Source organism: Artemia franciscana, chromosome 7, assembly GCF_032884065.1.
Source record: "Artemia franciscana chromosome 7, ASM3288406v1, whole genome shotgun sequence".
NCBI lineage: Eukaryota > Metazoa > Arthropoda > Branchiopoda > Anostraca > Artemiidae > Artemia > Artemia franciscana.
The window spans coordinates 38,558,464-38,572,899 of record NC_088869.1 but is presented as its reverse complement, the minus strand read 5'-3'; the positions used below and the strand labels follow the sequence as shown (position 1 = coordinate 38,572,899).

At 35.2% G+C, this 14,436-nt stretch overlaps 1 protein-coding gene across 2 annotated transcripts in view; it reads left to right on the top strand.

Annotated features, from left to right (window-relative positions):
- Nucleotides 1-8,635: 8,635 nt before the first annotated feature.
- Nucleotides 8,636-14,436, top strand: part of LOC136029251 (uncharacterized) — a 119,316-nt gene continuing 113,515 nt past the window's right edge. Inside the window, exon 1 of one of the 2 annotated variants that reach the window (XM_065707481.1) lies at nt 8,636-8,774. The gene's annotated coding sequence lies outside the window, so the exon portion shown is untranslated. Of the gene's footprint in view, nt 8,775-11,803; nt 11,928-14,436 lie in introns of those variants that run through there. The other variant, XM_065707484.1, reaches the window with a different exon arrangement.

Below are 14,436 nucleotides of genomic sequence, written 5' to 3'. Positions count from 1 at the left end.
CACAATATATTTTGGGACTGTATGTTTGCATAGGTCGTTCTACGGCCGCGGAAATTTTTATTTTGGGCTTGGTTTTTTTTTCGTAAATGCACCATCGCACTTATTATGACAAACTCAGCATTGGAGTCAGATGTTCCTGCATGTACAATTACCCATCGGCAACTATGATTGTTAGTGCGTTCCCTACGCTTGTTAACCATTCCCGGCCTATCCAACGACTTTTTTAAAGACCAACAAATCTAAAAGTACTTTAAGTATGAAATTAAATAGATTTTGTTTTGCAAAAGAGACAAAAAAATTATTTCTTTTCGTCGAGTTAACACCGGTCTCCTGGAACTACATATGATATATAGACGTAGGCATTTATATAGATAATAGATAAAAGAGGCAACTTTGTGGGATTTTTATCTAGAAAAAAGTCGGTTTTGTAGTTTTTGATTGCCCTCAATCTTCTCAGGCAATATGGCAAAGATTATTGGGCCTTTGGTCCTCGTGAACGAGTCACGTCACATATTACAAATGGATTGCGTATGAATTCTTTCTAATTCGTTAAAAAAAATGATCAGTCCTTTTTTCTTCAGGTTTAAAATACACTATATGTACGAAAATGCACAATTTTTGGTCCTTTAATTTAGGAGTATATCGAACATACATAAATGCATATACCCAACTTAACAAATAAAGACAAGATATATACACGAGTTCATTTTTTTCTTTGCGAGATTTTCCCGTCATTAAGCTTGTAGTCGACATTTCAGTCCTGGAATTCTGATGAAACCAGAAATTGTCCTAGAAGTTAGTATTTGATTGCTTTTTTTCTTTTTCTTACAAGAAAACCATTACATCATGTTTTCATCAATGTAGAGGTGATACAGTGCTAAAGATTCCTAAGATCAAAGCACACCCACTTGAAGGCGCTTAGAAAAGAACGATATTTCTTCCATATACGTTTTCGTGACAACTTCTTATAGAATATGGGGTTGTGGTCTTAAATTGAGGAATCTTGTTTTACTGAACAAATAGCTATTAAGCAGCCTGCTAAAATAACACATTGATTTATAAGTAACCTTATTTTTCTCATGAGCCGGAATACCAATAGATCATAATATCAAATTTAAACTGTAGAAATGCCGTTATGTATTATTTGAAATTAAAAACTAATAAATTTTTTTTATGAACTACAAGAATTTAGTTGACTCTGCCTATAGTACAAAATTTTCCAGGGGTGATGTAAATTTCGGAAATAAGTTGGTTTACGATCCCAACACTAACACTACTCATGAAAAATATACTTCTAAACCATATAAAGTTCTTTGCTTTACAATTATCAAACAGTTCGTGGTAACGAACTGTAGTAAGGAGCGACCCGGCTCAATAGTAACCAAAACTCTAAAAAATGGAATTTTGATACCAATAGCTACATCAAAAGAATCGCATTTTAATGCTGGTTTTAAATATATAAGTTTCATCAAGTTTAGTTTTACCCATCAAAAGTTACGAGCCTGAGAAAATTTGCGTTATTTTAGAAAATAGGGGGAAACGTCCCCTAAAAGTCATAGAATCTTAACGAAAATCACACCATCAGATTCAGCGTATCAGATAACCCTACTGTAGAAGTTTCGAGCTCCTATCTACAAAAATGTGGAATTTTGCATTTTTTGCCAGAAGGCAGATCACGGATGCGTGTTTATTTGTTTTTTTGTTTTTTTGTTTTTTTTTTTCTTTTCCCCAGGGGTGATCGTATCGACCCAGTTGTCCTAGAATGTTACAAGAGGGCTCATTCTAACGGAAATGAAAAGTTCTAGTGCCCTTTTTAAGTGACCAAAAAAATTGGAGGGCACCTAGGCCCCCTCCCACGCTAATTATTTTCCCAAAGTCAACGGATCAAAATTCTGAGATAGCCATTTTATTCAACGTAGTCGAAAAACCTTATAACTATGTCTTTGGGGACGACTTACTCCCCCACAGTCCCCGTGGGAGGGGCAACAAGTTACAAACTTTGACCTGTGCTTACATATAGTAATGGTTATTGGGAAGTATACAGGCGTTTTCAGGAGGATTTTTTTGGTTTGGGGGAGGGGTTGAGAAGAGGGGGATATGCTGGGGGAACTTTCCTTCGAGAATTTGTAATGGGAGAAGAAAATTTCCATGAAGGGAGAGCAGGATTTACTAGCATTATTAAAAAAAAACAATTAAAAAATAAAAGTGAAAAAGCTTTTTCAGCTGGAAGTAAGGAACAGCAATAAAACTGAAAACAAACAGAAATTATTACCCATATGAGGGGCTCACCTCCTTCTAATACCTCGCTCTTTACGCTAAAGTATTTTCGGTAATTTCAACTACTTATTCTACGGCTTTTGTGATTCAGGGGGTCATTCTTAATGAATTGGGATAAAATTTAAGCTTTAGTGTAAAGAGCGAGGTACTGACGATGGGGCGAATCCCCTCATGTATGTAATAAAAACATGAGAATACAAAAGTTCTTTACGTAAGCTAATTTATAAGTTACGTAAATCTTTTACCAATAAAAAGATTCGTAAAAAATTAAAAGTTCTAGTTGCCTTTTTAATTAACCAAAAAATCGGGGGGCAACTAGGCTTCGTCCCCCGCTCTTTTTTTCTCAAAATCATTCGATCAAAATTATGAGAAAGCTATTGCGCCAAAAAAAAAATATGTAAATTTCGTTTTGATCATTCCTCTGCGGAGAGCCAAAATCAAAACATGCATTGATTCAAAAACGTTCAGAAATTAAATAAAAAAAACAAGTTTTTTCAACTGAAAGTAAGGAGTGACATCAAAACTTAAAACGCACAGAAATTACTTCGTATATGAAAGAGGCTGCTTCCTCATCAACGCCCCGCTCTTTACGCTAAAGTTTTTTACTGTTTTAGAAAGAAGAATTGAGAGAAAGAGTCAAACTTTAGCGTAAAGAGCGGGGCGTTGATGAGGAAGCAGCCTCTTTCATATACGAAGTAATTTCTGTGCGTTTTAAGTTTTGATGTCACTCCTTACTTTCAGTTGAAAAAACTTGTTTTTTTTATTTAATTCTGTAAAAAGTCTATAAGCATTTAAGCATTACAGTACAAACAATCTATAACGTTTTGTGTTTTCAGTAAAGCACTAGTTTTGCATTAAGAAAATCAATTTTGAAGTAACGGTGATGTAAATTTTTTTTTAACACTGACCAATAATCCTTAAAAAGTGTATCTGTTTAAAGCGTATGTAATTAAAATGTAATGAAAAATTTGTTCATGAGATGCACCATTTTTACAAGTACAAATAGTTTTACAACCTCTCTGTCGTGATACAAATTTGGGCCAAAAAAATGGCTATTACTTTACGCTTAAAATGAGCTAAGTTTATGAAGATTAGGAAAGTCATATTTTTTTTTTTTTAATATGCTGTCTCTACTAGGGTCTTCGTGGCCCGTAAGCATGCACCCCTTTCCCCTGTCAGCTTTTAAGAAAGGACGGTATGTTCTACCCTGTTTGAGCCTTAGATGTATTACGTAAATAGATACATGATGACGTAGAAAAAGCATTTAAATGCACGATCTTGTAAACAGCCAGCAACAACAAGCATCTAAAATGAATTATGGATTCATTGGTGAAAGCAACGAATAAATCTGTTTAGATAATCGGACTTAAACAACTGGTTTTGCTTGAACATCAAATGCTTCAAAGACCTGAAAAGAAAAAGAGTCTTAGGAAACCTTTGCTGGAGGCTTGGGAGAAAAAGCATTTCTGATTTAAACCGGTTTTACGCAAGAATTTTCAAATTTGGCCCATAGTCTCTTTAAGCCACCCCATTTTCTCAAGGTGCATTAAGCACAAAGGAGAGCATAACAACAACAACAACAAGCCATCCCATTACCACTAGCTTTTTAGTAAAAAGTTAGGTACGTTTTACCTTGCAGGAACCAGACCAGGGGCATAGCTCCAACATTTTTATTTGGAGACACTCTTGAACCAGATCCAAACAAAGTTTTTAAAAGAAGACACATAATAAACTCATGGCCGCACACCCCTCTTCTGCTTTCTCGCCACAATCTTTTTTTGCAGATAGGAAGAGGTTTTCCACATTTTTTAAAAGTGAAATCCTAAATCGTCTGGATGATTGGATTCATAAAGCGGGCCTGAGGTCCTTCCAGCTACTCTGCTTGATATGAACTTCGCAGAAAAAAGGTAAACAAATTCTTATCTTGTTTGAACCGGGACCACGCAAGAATTATCTTTTTATGTTCCTGGTGAACCCAGGCGCTAGATACTTCCAACGTCTCCTACTACCAGTTTTTTTATAACGAAGATAAGAATGTTCCACATTTTTCACCCTTTTTTTCTTTTTTTTTAAAGAAAATGCGTGGATGTGTTTTGTTTTTGTTGGTGAACCCTATTAGCCTTTTCAATGTTTATTATTGCAAATTCAAAGAGGGTTTGCAGTTTTTCTAACTCTACCCGCTCTGCCAACTTTTCAGTAATTGGCTGGTATACTTTTTGTTTGCTTATCGGTTTAAAATTGGGGGAGGGGAATACACTAGGCAACCGGGACATGAAAATAATGCTTTTCAGAATCATCCGACATTTGCACGAAAGTGCTCAAATATAATTCAAACTTGAGAGTGCTATCAAATTGGGCTAATGAAACGGTGGGAAAATATTTTCATCCGAGTTAAAGTTCTGGAAAATATTAATTCGAGTTAAAAGGTCTATATTGACTTTGGATTTGGTAAACACATGCTTAAAACCAAGGAGAGTAAAATCATGTGATTTCTAGGAGTCTTTCTTTACAATCTAGGCAATGAATTTCATTTCTAGATGACTCTTCCTCTTTTACAAAGTTACTTGTAAGCAAGAATCGTAAGTCCCTGCGTTAAGGGAAAACAAACCTGGTTAACCTAAATGTGGGTCAGAAAACATTTTCTTTCGATCAGCCAGAAATCAGAATATTTCCAATCAGCACAGACAAAGGAGTTAACTTTGTGTGCCGTATCGGCTTGTAATCAAAGTCTCTGTGTAGTCTTTGTGTTCTTTGTGCTTCAAATTCTATTTCAGAAAAGTCAACTTATTTCAAGAAAATATATTTGAGGCAGCGGGATATTGCTGCCAAAGTAAATAGCCCCATGCCTTCAGCGTATAATTTTAATTTGTTCTTCGCCAGAACCTTCCAGAAACTTCAGAGTAGACTCATTCAAATGAAAAATGGAAAGTTCAAGTGTATTTTTAAGAGTCGAAAGATATTGTAGGATAGCCAGCCCCCTGCTGTGACATTTTTTTACTACATCCCCCCCCCCTTGGCTCCCCTCAACATCCATTTTTGTTTTTTATTATAAGCTAGAAACTTACATCCTTAAGGCATAAGTCAAGGAACCCTTTATGCACCAAAGTAGCATAAAAAAAAATTGTTTTACCCGGTAATGGGCCCAAAACTTTTTTTTTCTGGCCAGCTAACACTCACAATTCTTTTGTTTAACTGGTTACTTGACTTTGAGTGTTTTTATCAATCCTTTTCACTTCACTTTTCTTCTCTGATTGGCTTGTAACCTATAGAGCCTGTAGTCAGGGATTTTTTTGTATGTATAAAAAAAAAACCTGAAAATGGGCTAACAATTGTTTTCCAATTGGCTTAGAGTTACAGGATATATTAACAGAACCAAAGGGATCTCAATGAAGTAAACGCTGTGGGAAAAACTGTTGTATTGATTCATGATGCCCAAAAATAAAGGCCCACATTTGTTTTGTCTCCAATCAGCAAGCAACTCATTGGTTATGCATACTGGAACAAACAAATCTAGGAAGAAATAAATATTCTGAAAATTATGTGTTGTTTTGATTCTTAAAACTCGAAAATGGGCCAAAAATTGTTATTCTCCGACCCCCTAAAAGTCATGAAAGCTCAATGAAAGTCACACCATCAGATTCAGCGCACCAGCGAACCCTACTGCGGAGGTTTCAAGCTCCTATCTGCACAAATTTGGAATTTTGTATTTTTGCCAAAAGGAACATCATGGATGCGTTTTTTTTTTTTTTTTTTTTTTTTTATTCACTTGGGGTAATCATATAGACCCACTGGTCCTAGAATCTTGTGAAAGGGCTCATTCGAACGCAAATTAAAATTTATAGTGCTCTTTTTAAGTGACCGAAAAATTGGAGGGAAACTAGGCCCCCACCCACACTCATTTTCCCCCAAAGTCACCAGATCAAAATTTTGAGATAAACTTTTTGTTCAGCATAGTCAAAACATTCAACAAATATGTCTTTGAGGATGACTTAATCCCCCAAAGTCCCCGTGGGAAGGCCTGCAAGTTATGAACTTCGTTTGTAAAATAATCGTTTTGTAAAATAATGGTCGATATGAGCAATAATTTGTTTGTAATATTTTCAGGCCAATATTAGCATTTAATTTTACCTTTAGCAGCTTCATAACTATGATTTTTATGTTATAATAAACCAAGAATACTGTATGTGTTCGGTTTGTAGTTGTTATTAAATAATAAAAAAAGGAGTTTTTTCCAACTGAAAGTAAAGAATAACACTAAAACTTAAAACAAACATAAATTATTATGTGTATCTTTTAAAGATACTTTGTTTAATTCATTTCAGTCATTTGAGAATTCGTCAACTTGTGAATCATTTTCATAAAAATAGTTTTGACTTCTTTGGCCATTTTGTTACTATGCCTTACAGAATTAATTTTACAATTACGTTAATTTAAGTTAATAGAAAGAATCTTTCCATGGAGAAATTTCTTGTGGAGGAGGGAATTTTCCAAAGAGGGGTGGGGGTGCTGGATTTCCCGACATCTTCTAAAAAATGTTCAGAAATTAAATAAAAGAAATAAGTTTTTTGAACTGAAAGTTAGGAGTGACATTAAAGATTAAAACGAACGGAAATTATTATCTATATGAAAGGGGCTGTCCCCTCCTCAACTCCCCGTTCTTTACGCTAAAGTTTGACTCTTTGTCACTACTCTACTTTTTAAAACAATAAAAACTTTAGAGTAAAGAGCCTGGCGTTGAGGAGGGGACAGTCCCTTTAATATACAGAACAATTTCTGTTCGTTTTAAGTTTTAGTGTCGCTCCTTGCTTTCAGTTTACAAAAAAATGATTTTTATTTAATTAAGACAACAAAATAAAGCCCGTTTTAAAAATGACCTTAACATGTACTTAATTAGTCAAAAAATAATTACAACTACAAAAAATAAAATAACACGGTCTTTTTAATAAAATAGTGAACGAAGATAAAATTACATTGAAGGGTGTCTACAGGATGGGGTTCGGGATGGCTTCAGCCTCATCCAACCAAAGCTCTTTAGTAAAACTTGTCAAAAAAAAAAAATGTACGAACTACTGTTGGTCGTAAACGTTGACTGAACACACAAATTTTGTCCAGAATATGAACTACTATATGATATCTTTATCAGTTTCGAAAAAGGACGTTTTACAAAAAAAGAAGTTTATCAAAGAAAAAAATTAAGAGACGCATTGAGACCGGTGACGAGCAAAAATAAGAGTCATAGGTTATAATAATTAAAAATTAAATTAAACCGAAATCACTATCAATATATGAATGAAACCAAACTGTAGTATGCCACATAGTAACCGGAAGTTTAAAAACATATTTAAAAAACACCTACTGAGAAAATAAAGCCATCTGTTACTGATTTGGAATAGCAACTATTTTATCGATTATTCTTAATAGTAAAATATCATTGGAACAAAATCTATAGGAATTTAATAGAATAATCCAAAAAAGAGCATGAAGCTCTTGATAATGACATGATTGGAATAAAAAATTTACCATTGGAATCAACTTGGTCAAAAACCCTATTCAGTAGAGCCATAGCCCCACCTTGAACAACAAGGAAAATCACTTTTTTTGTATGAAAAACACTAATGTCTCTTTTCTAACCTGTCAGTAGTGGGTTACTGGAACATCATGAAGAAGCATTTAAAGACTCTTTTAAAAGCTAATTTTACATCTATGTGGTTTTTAAAAATAAATTTCACTTGATACACCACCAAAAATCGCATGGCACCCCAAATGACACTTTGGGTTCCATTCCTCGAGTAGAATAAACACAATGATCCTTAAGCTGTTTACAAGGTTTAAGAGGGAGGACTAGCACCAATCTTATTTTAAAATTATTGTTAGCCTTTTGACATTATTTTGTGTCATATGTTGTTGGTGAAATCTTAACAAATAAAGCACACTGCTCAAAATACAAATCGTGGTCAGTAAAGTGCTAATGATGCTCTGACCTTGAGAAGGTTCAAGGAATTGATGTTCAAAATTGAATTTCAAGACGAGTATCTGTTCATCTTATGTTTTGCTGAATTATTCATTTTAGTTTCTGAACGCTTTAACTTTGCTGGTCAGAAGGGAATTCCCTATGCCTTCCACTGTAAGCAGGTATGAACACGTTTCTCGAAACTAAATTTCTTATTACACTCCTCTGATTTCCGTCTTTTCCAAAAATCGACCTTGTACAAATGTTTTAGGAGTTTAGCCTGTCAGTCAAGCTGATGTTTAACATGCCATTCAAGCTTGTTTCCAGTTTGGTAGAGATCCTTTCTACCCGTTTACATTTTGCTTGGATTTTATCACGTTTATCGTGGATTGCGCGGTGCATTGACCACAAGAACCTTGATGTTTCAGGAAACACATTTATGTATATGGGGGATATTCCTTTTGAAATCACTCTGTTTTTATCTTGATATTGAGTGTGAACGAAACTAGAGTGGATATTAATCTGTTATTATCCGACATTAATTCAGGTACCCTTTCTAAGCAAGGTTGAATTGAAAAACAAAGTTAAAAAAAAAGTTAATGTCCCTCGTTGTTTGCGTAAAACTTATGTTAACTGAGGGCTGAGACTGCATGGCTTTAACCATTTTATTATAACTAATTATTCTATTTCAAAATTTATTCATAAAAATCAACATCATAACAATAGAAGGTAGAAGTCAAATCACTTATAATTATACAATAATCGTCTCGTGGATTATATATTCTTTTTGTATTGAAAATCTGTTTACCTACATCTGTTAGTATAGAAGAGATTTTAGTATAACTTTGATAAAAAAAAATTACTGTAAAATTCTAGTTAATTCAAATATTATTAATTTTGAACCTATCTCGGAAAGGGTTTAGGTTAGGAAAATGAATCTTTCAGGGATGGGTCTACAGGCAAATGTATGTCCCGGGAAGTTATTTTAAAGTACCCACCTCCACCCCTTCTCCCTCTAGAGGGCCCTGAAACTTGCCTACATGATAGGTCTAAACCTATTGAAATTTTGACAAAACAGCATTTTACCTTAATTTTTTAGTTACTAGTTGCTTTTTCGCTGCCTTTAGTTCTGAAAATGCAATTCCTGTTATTCAAGAAGAATTTTGAGCCATATCAATGTTTTTTTTTTCAAAATTTAAGAAATGTATTTGCATATCTTTAAAACCTTATTTGAGCAAAGTTGATTGATATGAGTGAAGATTTGACTAAAGTTTGATGGATTGAGCAAAGTTGAAGCTGAAAACAATTTTGTTGTACTTCAATTAAGCATAATATCTATTTTGCAAGGTTTCACTTTTATAACACACATATTTTTAAAGGTCATCAAAGGTCAGGGCCTTCTAGAATGAGAAGGAGTGGAGGTAGGTACTTCAAAATACCTTCCCGGGACATACTTTAGCATGTGGACCCATCCCTGAAAGTTTCATTTTCCTAACCTAAACCCTTTCCGAGATAGCAAGAAGTCAATTAACTAGAATTTTACCAAAATTACTAATATTTGATTGCCCACAGGCAAGGGCGTATCCAGGATTTTGTTTGGGGGAAATTTTCTCTGGCAGAGGTTTTGCAAAAAACAACTTTGAAAAAACACTTCAAATTTGTTTATATAGAATTTTGTTACGTTTTACGAGTTGGAAAAATAAGTTCAACGGGGAGGGGGCTGTCAAACCCGTAGCCCGTAGATACACCCTTGTCCTTAGGTATTTTTATTGTGTAATTTTGGGGTATTAAAACTTATTTCGGTAAACATTTTGATTAACGGAGTATTCAGATAGCTAAAAAACCAACTTATCTCTAGAAAATGAACTTCATCCCGAATCCAAATGTGACATTCGTTTCCGTCGTAAATTCAATTTTAACCTAACCTAAACCAACTTATCCTTTCTAACCTTACCCAAGCGTATAGCCAATAGCCTACTATATATTTTGCCATTCATTTTTTGATTCTCGATTTGTCACTGTCGATTCAATTGACGAGTAAACCGGCTTTAATAAGAGAGACGCTAACACAGGTGTATAAGCCGTATCTAAAATAAGAGATAAAGGTAACATATTTGAGGTTCCGTAAAGGGCTTAAATTGAATTTGCAACTGAAACGAATACCGCATTTGGATTCAGGATAAAATTATGATACTTTGGATAAGCTTGTCTCTTGGCTATCTGAATACTCCGTTAACAGAAATATTTACCATTAGTTCTAGAGAAGCTCCTTATGAGCATACCAAGGCTAAATTTTTCGAACAACATCAATATCCTGGCTATAAAGTATACGGGCTAACCATGCTTTAAATTTACCCAATTGAACAATAATAAAGGTAGAAATGGTTAATGACCCAAAGAACAACATTTGAGTGATGGTTGTGAAATAAGCGCATAAAATTTCAAGCCTTTAAAAATTTCGAAATTTGAATTGATACTTCCTAGAGCCGGAATTACCCTTGTGATAATTCTGGCTCATTATTACCCGTAAATTGAACCACCTGTGACGAAAGAAGAACTGGAAAATGAGAGTCATGGTTGGCAGAATGCATTGTATCAATTCGCTCCGTAGATGTGAGAACACACTGTTTAAACAACAAACGCTCGTAGAACCAGAGAGACCCTCGGGTGGGCTTCCTTGCCTAGTTAAACGATCCTTGCCCCTCACTCCAGTATTGTACCCCTTGGACGATATTTTTTTGCCATTAGAATTAGTAATCTTCTATTGATGGATGTTAACCTTCCTCATAACCAGAATTCACTGTGCCGAGTCAGAATACGAAGCAGGTCTATTTATAGGCCAACAGTTTAAGTACTTCCAGAGCAAGGATCCTCTCGGTTCCGGTCAGTCTTAGGGCGAAATTCTCCCTGAGATATGACATCCAGTAAAGATGTCTGCGCAGGATCTTCTGTTTGGTAGGCAGCTCACAGCAAGTGTTCATAGGCCGGGAAAACTTTTAACCCTAGAGCCGTTTTACTTTTCGTCAATAGTGCTTCTTGTTGAAATTAGACATAGGCCTACAGAAAGGAATGAAAAAAAGAACTTTCAGTTTAATTTAATGTCAAAGTATACCCCTCGAACTTCTAATGTAATTTTATGTGTAGACCCCTCGGAATTAAGTTAGCAATCATGTAAAATTTATGCTCACGTTGTCCCCCAATCCTCAAGATCTTACGAATTGTCCTTTAACTTCTAATACTTCTAATGCAGGTAATCTATTTTTCAAGCGTGTGCACATATCCCTGAGTTTCCAGCCCCTTCCCTCTCCAAAAAAAACTATAGAGATGCCTGAATGTTGGATCAGGATTTTGTTTGACCCTAATACAGATTCATTCTTTTGCTTTTAGCTTATGTTCTTAACGTGAAAAGTCATTTTAACTAATTAGCTGTTATCGGAAATTCATTTTCACTTTTACTTGGCTCTTTGCATCCGGGCCATAAATGTTTTGAAGGTCGGCTTATCAAGCAAGGAAAATAAAAGTAAAAATAATTCAGTCTCTGAATAATCTATGGTTCAAATCAACTTAATACTAGTTAGGATACATTCTTTTTAGCTGTAGGAATATTGTAGAGTACATCGTAAGATTTTGACCTTCATCCTCTGTTGATTTTACAAACCGTTAAGGTGGTTTGGATTGAATTAAGCTTCTAATTGGTCAGGTATGCCTTTTCCCCTATAAAAGAAAGTTCAACTTTCACGCTTAATCCGGTCATCAAAGTGCAATGTTAGACGCAGCTACTCAGACAGTTAAATTTTTGTAAAAAATAATTCTAGAAGGGCAAGGGGATGGTTGTCTATTTGGGACAAGGCCTTGACCCCCCCGGATTCTGTATTTACTTATTTTGGTACTATCAGAGAGCAGTGTTTTTTGATCTTTTAGTTTTCTAAGAAATTAACAAAAGAGCAACCCTTCCCCTAGGTTTTGGCAAATATAATTTACCCTGATCTCCAGATTTCAGTGAATTGACACCACTGATCAAGGGCAATTGATAATCTGTCGGACAGAATTTGTACTTTGGTTGAATCACAGTTACAGAGCTTTTCAAGGAATCCACCTGCTGACAGGCAAATCTTTCCCCATTTTCATAGGTGTTGGGTAAAAGATAAAACTATTTTTTCGCCATTAGCATATCTGCCATAACATCACTGTCATCGTTTTTGAAGCCACGAGTCTAACTCTAGTCCCGATGGATGGGAGCGAGACTTCTTTGTCCGGCTAGTTAACTATTCGATGAAAAAAAAAGCGAAAATAACTAAGTACAATAAAAGAAAAATAAATGTAAAAAGAAAATAAAAAAAAAACTTTTACAACGAATAAACGAATATTTAATAAGAACAACAAGATACTGAAACTCCAAAACTGAAAAACTAGTAACAAGTCAAGGAAAAAAAAAAGTATGTTGAAGAACCAACCTTACATAAAAAGCAGTTACTACTTTGTTATTCATACCTATTCATTTTTTTTTTGTTTTCATTCACGATTTGAAGTAATATATTCATTTTCTTTTTTTTCCGATTTGTTTATTTCCTATAAAAATGGGTTATTCACCTATCTTTTTGGAATTAGCAATTATCGGGAATTCAATTTCATTTTTTTTACTTGGTTCTTTGCATCCAAGATATTTTGTCTCTACCCACCCTAATATAGGTTTAGAAATATGTCTTTTTGGTATTTGCTCTAAAAATACTTTTCCCGGCATTTTTATTGAAAAAATTAAAAAAAAGCAAGATTTCCCACTATTATTATATTTTGAAAAGTAAATTTTGTCCCCACCCCTAACATTTCTGTGAATTAACGCTACTGGGCAAGAGTGATTGTAAATACGTCTGAGATTACTTGTGCCTCCGATTACTTTTCATGACTGTCGTCTGGTGACAGCAAATCTTTCTCCGTTCCATTAATTCTTGAGCAAAGGATCAAAACTAGGTAGCCATTATCTGCCATAGCAACTATCATATTTTTGGAAGCTACCAATCCAGTCTGGACTGTCTAGATCTAATACATGAGAGTTGTGCTGCTTTGAGCCGTCCATTTGACTAGCTGATGAAAACCAAAAAGAGCTATGAGCTCATATGACACTTGTGACGAGGCCGGAAGAGCCAAGAGCCAATAGCTCATATGGTATGAGCTCTAGCAAAATTCTAACAATCAATAAATTGATTTAAATGGAAATCAGAGGCTGTATGCGGTCAGGATTTAATATAAGAGCTCTGAGTCATGAGGTCCTTCTAAATATCAAAATTCATTAAGATCCGATCACCCACTAGTAAGTTATAAATGCCTCATTTTTTTAATTTTTTTCTCTCCCTTCAGCCCCCCAGATGGTCAAATCAGGGAAAACGACTTTATCAAGTCAATTTGTTCAGTTCTCTGACACGCCAACCAATTTTCATCGTCCTACCACGTCCAGAAGCACCAAACTCGCCAAAGCACTGAACCCCATCCATAACTCCCCCAAAAGAGAGCAAATCCAGTACGGTTATGCCAATCACGTAGATACATTTGCTTATTCTACCCACAAAGCTTCATCCAGATTCCTCCACTCTAAGCGTTATCCAAGATTTTGATTTCCCCCTTGAACTCCCCCCAACGTCAGCAGATCTGGTCAGGATTTAAAATAAGAGCTCTGAGACATGGGTTCCTTCTAAATATAAAATTTCATTAAGATCCGGACGCCCGTTCTTAAATAAAAAATACCTCAATTTTTTTCTTTTTTTTCAAAACAACGCCCCCCCCCCCCCCAGATCCTCCAAAGAGAACGGATCCGTTTCAATTACGTCAATCACGTATCTAGTACTTGTGCTTATTCTTCCCATCAAGTTTCATCCTGATCTTCCACTCTAAGCATTTTCCAAGATCTCTGTTTCCCCCTTCAGCCCCCATATGTCCCTGGATTCAATTCGAGTCGATATGGAGAAGCTGAGACATAAGATCCTTCTATACATCAAGTTTCATTAAGATCCGATCACCTGTTCGTAAGATAAAGATACCCCAACTTTCACGTTTTCCAAGAATCCGGTTTCCCCCTCCAACTCCCCCCCGCAAGGTTAGAGGATCTGGCCAGAATTAAAAGCGCGCCAAATCACACGATCCGTCTAAATATCAAATTTTATAAGATCTGATCACCTGTTAGTAAGTTAAAAATACCTCATTTTTTCTAGTTTTTC